Here is a 10,170-nt window from a genome sequence, read left to right as displayed (position 1 = left end):
TTTTTAGTAGAGACGGGGTTTCACTGTGTTAGCCAGGATGGTCTTGATCTCCTGACCTCATGATCTGCCTGCCTCCGCCTCCCAAAGTGCTGAGATTACAGGTGTGTGCCACCACCCCCGACCTCATTGTGGTTTTATTTTACCTTTCCCTGATTAGAAATGGCATATGAGCATTTCTTATGTTTATTGGGCACTGGATTTCTTCTTTTGAAAAGTGCCCATTCAAGTCTTTTTTTTTTTTTTTTTTTTTAAGCGAGAGTTGTTCTGTTGCCCAGGCTGGGTTGGGGTGCAGTGGCATGGTCACAGCTGGCTGTAACCTCTAACTCCTGGGCTCAAGGGATACTTCTGCCTCAGCCTCCTGGGTAGCTGACGTTACAGGCAGGAGCCACCACACTGGCCTCCATTCGAGTTTTTTGTTTTTCCATTGTGTTGTGTCAGCTGTTTTTTTTTCTCATTGATTTGTAGGATATATTCTGGATACTAATCCTTGGTATTCAATCAAATTTGGTATTTGGTTGGCTTTGTTGGAAATGTCTTCTCCTTTTGGGGGATTATTTTTCATTCTCTCTCTCTTTTTTTTTTTTTTTTTTCCAGAGATGGGGTCTCACTATATTGCTCAGGCTGGTCTTAAACTCCTGAGCTCAAGTGATCCACCTCAGTCTCCTGAAGTGCTGGGATTATAGGCGTGATCCACCACATTCCAGCCCTTATTCTCTTCTTGATGACTGATAAATTCTTAATTTTAATGGCAAATCTATCTTTTATGTTTAGTGCCTTTTGTGGCTTGTTTTAAGGACTTTTCCTGTCCTGAAGTCATGAAGATAATCTTTTATCTTTAAAAATCTTTATAGTTAAAAGATGGTTTATAATGTTGCCTTTCACGTTAGGTCTTTGATTCCACCTGGAAGATATTCATGACTGTGTGAGGGAGGGGTCCTTCTGGACAGCCCTGGTGCTAGCACGGAGTGCAAACACGGTCATTCCCAGCTGCTCCTCCTTGCTCTCCTGCCATGAATCAAGCATCTGTATATGTCTGTGTTACCTTCTGGATTCGCTCTTCAGTTCCATTAACCCATTGTGCTAATATTCCATTGCCTTGTTTATGATAGCTTAATGATAAGACTGGGACAAGACCCACCATCTTACTCTTCAAAGTGCCTTGGGAATTTTTAGCCCTTTGCCTTTTCATATAAATTTTAGAATCAGCTTGTCATGTTCCATACACACAAAATCCTTGGTAGTGCAAATTCTTTCTCGTTCATTTTCAAAAATACGTTTGATATTCTGTCATTAACTTTTCTAACAATTTATATATTGAAATTTAGGAGATAGGGGATTTGGACCTTTGCCCTTGATTAAAGTACACTTACTCTCTATGCTGATGACTATTTTTAGTTTCTTTGAGTTGAATAGAAAATTCAAAATGCTGTTTTATGTGAATACCTGATGTATTGTGTAGTTTTGACTGAGGAAAAGCGGAAGAGAAAGAATTTTTTAAAAAGTCACATTTAGGTTTAAACTGGGAAAATGGAATGAATGCAGTAGTTGTGAACTCTTGCCTTCAATTTTCAAGCGACTATGTCTAGGGAAGGAAGGAAGCGCTAAAGCTTGGGGCTTAACCTGAGTCGTGGAAGACATTATGAGGATTAATCTCATTATATAATAGTCATCTATAGGAGTGATAATTCTTCATTTTCACAGGACCTGTCTGTAATCCACATCGCATTTTCTGGGGAGCCAGGCTGTGAGCTAATGCGGAAGGTAGTTTGTGGGATTTTCTCAGTTTCCTATAACTGGGAGGTTGAGGTGATTTGCTCAAGGTCACTTAGAGCCAGCTAAGAAAAGAACCCAGCACTCAAGATTTTAGGCCCTTGACTGCATGGCCTTGCAGGTGAATACCACAAATCAAGGCTGCATTCAGGCTTTAACACGTGCTAACGCCAGACAAGAGCTCAAATTACTCTGGGGTGTTTGTCAGGTCTCCATGACATTTTACAAGAGAGCTTTTTTCTTCTGATTTTTTTTATTTGCAATGTTTTGTTTTTAATCATCTTACGGCTGTGTGATCATTTCAGTCACGGCTGGAATCTTCACTCCTCCTTCCTTGATGGTCAGCTGCATACAACTTTTCAGGAGAAGAGATACAAGGAAAAGTAAAGTGTCATAGGCTTTACTCAGAGGACCAGGTCTATCTGGCAGTTTAGCCTTCCCAGGCTTAATGACACAGTTTGTAACACTAAAAGTAAAGTTGTTAGGACAAAAATAATTCTGTCTTTGCACACAAAAAGTTGGGAATGCCTGTGCCAAATAAATAAAAGGATTATATATCCAGCTTTTATGGGGAGCATATAGTCATTTAAAAAATATGGCAAATCACATTATTGGCTAGCTGCTTGCTAAAGGGGGATGGGGTGGAGGAGTTTCTTAAAGCTATTATTTTAATTTCTGGCGAAAGTGAGGAAGCTTTGATACTGGGCTGATGAAATAAACCTAGTGTTGGATAATACTGAACCAGAGCCAGACCACAAATCAGACGCGATTCTGAAAGTACAGCATAAAAGCCTGAACAATTAAATATGATCTATTACTTCCCAGATGGTTTTAGAAAACTTGGAATTTAAAAAAGGCAAAAAAATTAAAAAAAGAGGGTAAGCCACTGGAATAGCATTAGATTATTAGATTTAGGATTTAAATACCACTATTTCCTTTGAATCCAGTGGGAAGTTATGTACTCTCTTGACTATTAAGTCTGTAAGATGAGGTCAGTGACCCCTTATCTAATGTATGGGGTATGTTTTAAGAGAACAAAATTTCAAAGTGTGGTCTTTATAGAGCATTTTGAGGTTTAAAAGAGATTCTATATGAAAACCTTATTGTAACGATGGTAACAATTATGATTGAAGTAGTTTAGGGGGTACCTTTGGCCATATGAAGTAAAATGTTTTAAAATCACCACCATATGAAACTTTTAATTTAGTGTTAAAATTAACTGAGAACAATAGGGACTCCCTAAAAAAGCTATTTTGACAAGGGGAAATTAGGACATTGAGCTAAGGAGAGATCCAACTTCATATGGAAAAATTTCACATTATTAAGGCAAAAGAATGAGAGTTGTAAATCAAGTCCTTATTTAGAGCATACAGAAATACTCCTTAAAAGAGGGAGACTCAGCTCAGTGCTTATAAATTTTGTCCAAAAATATTGCTAGTAAATATATCAGTTTTCCTAATCAGTACCACATATATTTGTATTGAATTAAATAGCTTTTCTAGTGATTGTGTTATAAAAATGAAAGCATATCTTCTGTCAATTATTTAGATTTTCAATAAAGAAGATTTTTTCTCCCCTTTAGTTACTCTTAGTGGGGTAAAAATAAAGCACCATTAGAAACACCGTAACTGGCAACAGAAAACAAATCTTATATTGAATTAACATCTTCAGTTTTTAGGGAAGGAAGGAAGCTTAGTTATTTGTTCCAAACCCTATAAATGAAGAAACTGAGGCACAGAGAAGCATGGAGACTTGCTATGGTTGGGCAGCTGGTTCTGACACGGCCAATTTTTTTCTTTCCTAGGCCAATGCTCTTTGATTAATATGGATTCATCTCATAACACATTTTTATAAAATTACTGAAAAAGTGCAGTGCCAGCAATCTAGTTTCTAATTTTAAAATTATGGATGTTTTTAAAGATAGTCATAACTATTGCAGCTGGGTCCAGTACTATAATTTTCTTGAACCAGGGTAATGTGCTGCCCATTATTTATAAGCATGACCCCCTTTTTCCTTTTCACTCCTGACTTGGTCTATTTCGAATGTGCCCATTTTCACACCTCTTCCTTTCCGTCTTCAGTAGTTCCACTTCCGTCAGCCTACAGAAACTTCTCACTCGTCCTTCTGAGACTCTTAGTCTTTTATCAGCATCCAAGGGTAACAAGGGTCTTGGGGTCTGAACAGTATAGCTGACTAATTGGCATCAATCAACTCTTATCAATATCTCGGTGAATATCAGTTTATTAGATGATTTTTTTCATCAAGGAAGATAGGGCTTAAAGCAATGGTAATGGAACAGGCAAGTTTTTTGGGGGGTGGAGGATGGTGGGAGAGAAGAGAGAAAACGGAAAATGAAAGAGGAGAAGGACAAGGAATAGGAAGCAGCCTGGAGGTGCCCTGAACAGCCAAAGGGTAGCAAGAAAGCATAATTTGTAAGAGTTGTCTATCACACTGTCAACTCCTCCCTTCCCATTTTCTCTCAAATCCACTTAAATTTTAAGTATTTACTCCAAACATTCTCCTGAAAAAGCTTTTGTCAAGGTCACCAGTGACCTTCATGCTGCTAAGTTCAATAATCAATTTCCAGTCCTTTTTCTTGACCCCTCAGCAGTTTTTGACATAGGTGATCTCTCCCTCTTTCATGAAACATTTTATTTTATTTTATTTTTTTCTGGTTTCTGGAAAACCACTTCTGGGAGGTACAGGCATACTTCATTTTATTTATATTTCCCTTGATTATGCTTCTCAGATAAGGCATTTTTTTTTTTTTTTTTTTTTTTTTTTTTTTAACCAGTTGAAGGTTTGTGGCAACCCTGGGTCAATCAAGTATATTGGCACCAGTTCTTCCAACAATATGTGCTCACTTCATGTATTGTGTCACACTGTCACATTTTGGTAATTCTTGCAATATTTCAAATGTTTTCATTATTATTATGTCTCTCCATGATCTTGGATGTTACCTTTGTAATTGTTTTGAGGTGCCATGAACCATTCCCCTATCAGATGGTGAATTTAATTGAGAAATAAATACTTGTGTATGTTCTGACTGCCCCGCTCAGTGGCCATTCCCCCAACTCTCTCCCTCTCCATTGGTCTTCCTATTCCCTGAGACACAACAATACTGAATTTAGGTCAATTAATAACCCTACAATGGCCTCTTAAGTGTTCAGGTGAGGGGAAGAGTTGCACATCTCTCACTTTAAATCAAAAGCTAGAAGTGATTAAGCTGGCCGGGCACGGTGGCTCATACCTATAATCCCAGCACTTTGGGAGGCTGAGGTGGGCAGATCACCTGAGGTCAGGAGTTTGAGACCGGCTTGGCCAACATGGTGAAACCCCGTCTGTACTAAAAATACAAAAATTAGCCAGGCATGGTTGGGTGCCTGTAATCCCAGGTACTTGAGAGGCTGAGGCAGGAGAATCACTTGAACCTGGGAGGCAAAGGTTGCCGTGAGCCGAGATCCCATCACTGCATTCCAGCCTGGATGACAGAGTGAGACTCCATCTCAGAAAAAAGGAAAAAAAAAGAAATGATTAAGTTTAGTGAGGAAGACATGTTGAAAGCTAGATAGGCCCAAACTAGGCCGCTTGCAAAAAACTGTTAGCCAAAGTGTGAATGCAAAGGAAAAATTCTTGATGGGAAATTAAAAGTGCTACTCTAGTGTACACATAAATGGTAAGAAAGTGAAACAGTCTTACCGCTAATATGGAGAAAGTTTTAGTGGTCTGGATAGAAGATCAAACTAGCCACAATATTTCCTTAAACCAAAGCCTAATCCAGAGCAAGGCCCTAATTCTTTTCAACTCTGTGAAAGCTGAGAGAGGTGAGGAAGCTGCAGAAGAAAAGTTTGAAGCTAGGAGAGGTTGCTTCATGAGGTTTACGGAAAGAAGCCATCTCCATTAATATAAAAGTGCAAGGTGAAGCAGCAAGTGCCAGTGTAGAAGATGTAGCTAGTTATCCACAAGATCTAGCTAAGGTCTTTGATGAAGGTGGCTACACTAAACAGATTTTCAGTGTAGACAAAACAGCCTTCTATTGGAAGAAGATGCCATCTAGGACTTCCACAGCAAGAGAGGTGAAGTCAATGCTTGGCTTCCAAGCTTTAAAGGACAGGCTGACTTTGTTCCCCCTAGGAGTTAATGCAGGGTGACTTTAAGTTGAAACCATTGCTCATTTACCATTCTGAAAATCCTAGGGTTCTGAAGGATTATGCTAATTGTACTTTGCCTGTGTTCTATAAATGGAAAAAGCCTAGATGATAGCACACCTGTTTACAACATAGTTTACTGAATATTTTAATCATACTGTTAAGACCCACTACTCAGAATAAAAGATTGTTTTCAAACTATTACTGCTCAGTGACAATGCACCTAGTCACTCAAGAGCTCTGATGGAGATGTATAAAGAGATTAATGTTTTCATGCCTGCTAACACAACATTCATTCAGCAGCTCATGGATCAAGGTGTAATTTCTGCTTTCAAGTCTTACAATTTAAGAAATACATGTCATAAGGCTATATAGATAGTGCCACATGTAGTAATTCCTCTGATGAATTTAGGCAAAGTAAATAGAAAATCTTCTGGAAAGGACTCACCATTGTAGATGCCATTAAAAATATTCGTGATTCATGGGAAGAGGTCAAAAATCAACATTAATGGGAGTTTGGAAGAAGTTGATTCCAACTCTCATGCATGACTTTGAGGGGTTCAAGACTTTAGTGGAGGAATAAACTGCAGATGTGATGGAAATTGCAAGAACGAATTCTATTAGAAGTAATTCTAGTTCTAGAATTAGAAGTGGAGCCTGAAGATGGTACTGAATTACCATGAAGCAATTGTTTTCATTTGCTATTATTTCAGAACTTGAAATGATGAAGAGTTGCTTCCTGTGGCAGAACAAAGAAAGTGATTTTTTGAGATAGAATCTACTCCTGGTGCATATGCTGTGAATATTGTTGAAATGACAGCAAAGGATTTAGAAATTTTTTTTAGGGGGGGTCTCGCTCTGTCACACAGGCTGGAGTGCAGTGACAGGATCATAGCTCACTGAAGCCTTGACCTCCCAGGCTCAAGCAATCCTCCCACCTCAGCACCCCCTGAGTAGCTTGGATTACAGGTGCACATCACCATGCCTGGCTAATTTTCTTGTATTTAGTAGAGATGGGGTTTTGCCATGTTGCCCAGTCTGGTCTTGAACTCCTGGACTCAAGTGATCCAAAGGCCTTGGCCTCTCATAGTATTGGCTTTACAGGTATGAGCCACCATGCCCAGCAGGATTTAGAATATTTCATAAACTTAGTTGATTAAGAGGTGGCAGGGTTTTAGAAGATTGATCCCAATTTGGAAAGAAGTTCTGTGGGTAAAATACTGTCAAACAATGTAACATGCTACAGGGAAATCTTTGGTGAAAGGAAGAGTCAATTGATGTAGTGATCTTCATTGTTGTGTTGTTTTAAGAAGTTGTCACCGTCACCCCACCCTTCAGTGATCATAACCCTGATGAGTCAGCAGCCATCAACATTGAGGCAAGACCCTCCACCAGCAAAAAGATTGTAATTCACTGAAGGCTAAATTATACTTGCTAGTTCTTTTTAGCAATAAAGTATTTAAAAATTAAGGTATATACATTTTTAGACATAATGCTATTACAGAGTTAATAGACTACAGTGTAGTGTAAAGATAACTTTTATATGCACTGGGAAACAAATTGTGTGACTTGCCTTACTGTGATATTTGCTTTATATCGGGAATTGAATCCATGTTATCTCCAAGACATGCCTGTACTCAATGGCCACTTCCTCTTAGTCTCCTTTGCAGATTCCTTCTCATCTTCACAATCACTAAACATTGAAATCCTCAGGATTCTCGCCCTTCTCTACCATGCTCACTCCTTGGGTGACCTCATCTGGCCTCTTGGTTTTAAATACCATTTATATTTAATGACTCCCAAACTTTTATCTCTAGTTCAGACCTAGTCTCTCAACTCAACTGCAACAAAAGTGATCTGAGGAGAGTTGGAAGCTCTTGGATTAGGAACCAGGGGATAGAATGGGGTGGTGGTGGCAGTCGTGGTGGTGGTGAAGATGGTGGCAGAGTTCTTGCTTTAGTATTAGCCAAGTCACTTCACTTCTTGGGATTTGAGTGTTTCACTTTCTAAAACAAATGATTGGACCTAGTCAGTATCTCCCAAAATATGTATCTTAAAACAGAAATCCTGAGAAAAATGGAATTTGATGTTCAAATGAACTACCATGCTCTGTTGCCTGGACCAATTGCAGGGGCTTCTGATCTGGTCTCCCTGTTCCAGCCCTTGTCCACATGACAGTGAGGTCTCATCACAGCAGCCAGCATGTGTTGTAAAGCCAGAAGTCAGATCAGGTCATTTTTCTGCCCTGAGCCCTTCACTGACTCCCATCTGACTCAGAATCAAAGCTAAAGTCATTATGGTAACTTACAAGACTCCACATGCCCCTGCTTCCAGCACCTCTGACAGTATCTCTGGGCTCCAGCCACATGGGCCTCCTTGCTACTGCCAGAACGTGGCAAGAGTGTTCCTGCCTAAGGGCTTGTGCACAGCTGGCACAGCTTCTTCCAAACTTCTGTTACCGTTGATATTTTGACCTCTTCCCATGAATCATGAATATTCTTAAAGGCATCTAGAATGGTGATTCCTTTCCAGAAGGTTTTCAATTTACCTTGCTCACGTTCAGCAGAAGAATCACTATGTATGGCATGATCTATGGTTTTATGACATGCATTTCTTAAATGCAGCTGCCTTGAACATGCCCTCCCCAAATATCAGGGGGGCTGGTTTCCTACAAATATCGATTCAAATGTCACCTGATCAGGGATGACAATGAATATAACATAGCCCCCTACTGCTTTGTCTTCATAGAATTGCATGTTTTTCTGTTTGTTTATTGTCTAAGATCCCCCTTTAGAATATGAGTGCAGGGATGTTTATGTGTTTATTTCTACATGTCCAGGTTAGAATAGTGCTAGACACATAGTGAGCGTTCAGTAACATTTTGATAACTGAATGAATGAATGAATGAATGAGTGAATGAATGAAATGAGACAATGAGCGGATGGAGTGGAAGAAGGGCAGGCTTGGAGGGCCACATTTGCATGTCCCTGAGGGCCTGTTTGCTTCCATGTGGAGTAACCCCCTCCCATGTACCTGGCAATTTGTTGTCAAGGGGATGACTTTGCATCTGTGGTTTCTCTTGGTTCTTATGCCTGCCCTGAGGTAGGTATTTTATCCCAGCATTCTCCAGAGAAGGAAATTCAGGGCCAACGAGGCAGGGGCTTTCTCGAAGTCACGCCCTCTTAAGGCCTGGGCCTAAGTCAAGCACCCTTTTTCATTTCCTGAGCAGCCTTTCCTGTTGTGCTGTTTGTTTGAATTCCAGGCAGTTAGTGCCTGGCTTTCACAGAGGGCTGGCGAGGATGGGGTGGGGAAGAACCCTGGTGCATGTCACCAAGGCCCTCACACTGGGCTCTGGGTGGACCCTTCCTTTGGTCCTGACAGCAGCACTTTCACAGATATTCTCCTTCATGATCAGGGAGAACAGGGGAAACAGAAGGCAAGCAGCACAGAAACAGCCCTCTCTAGCTCACCTTTCCAGATCTTAGACTGCCTTCTGCCACCACTGCCTCACCCGCAGCACCAGCCCTGCACTTGTGCAACTGCCTGTGCCAGCAGCTCAGACCCACCCCTTACTCCCAGGGCGATGCTGAGCAAGTTCCTTAACTGCTCTAAACCTCCTGTCTGAAAGGTGGGAATAATCATCATAGTATCGCCTTCATAGGCTTGTTGCAAGGATGAGACAGTCTTGACATAAACAACTGTTACTCCTCCGGCTTCCAGCCCGTGAGGCTGGTTTCATCTTAACATCTTCCCGCCTGCCCCCTGACTTGGATTCACTGCTTTGTGGGAGAGAACAGAAGAGTCAGGTTGCCCACCTAGAACCCCTCGATGAGGCACGGCTTTGCCCTTTGGTCTTCAAGACTGATCCCAATTCATATGTCACAGAAGCCACAGCATTCAGAGACGAAGACCTGGACATTCCTTTAGTAATAAGTGTCGTCCTGTCACACTGCGGTTCCTAAGTCTGGAAGCTAGAGTTCCTAAGTTTGGAAGAAATGGAGTTCATAGGACAACAATATGCCTGAGGGGATGACATGGGCACTCAGCTTTGGTGTACCTGTGGGGGTCCTCCAGGAGATCTTGCAGGCAGGTCTAGGGGGCCACTAGCAAGGCAAGCCTGACTTGTGGGAGAAAGGTGGTGACTGGTGACCAAGGATGAGGCTCCTTCATAAAAGAAGGTGGTGAAGCCCATCGATGAGATGCACAGGGAGGCCGGGCACAGTGGCTCACACCTATAATCCCAGCACTTTG

The sequence above is a fragment of the Macaca nemestrina genome, chromosome 7, assembly GCF_043159975.1.
Source record: "Macaca nemestrina isolate mMacNem1 chromosome 7, mMacNem.hap1, whole genome shotgun sequence".
NCBI lineage: Eukaryota > Metazoa > Chordata > Mammalia > Primates > Cercopithecidae > Macaca > Macaca nemestrina.
The sequence above is the reverse complement of the archived record's forward strand: the minus strand, read 5'-3'. Positions refer to the sequence as shown.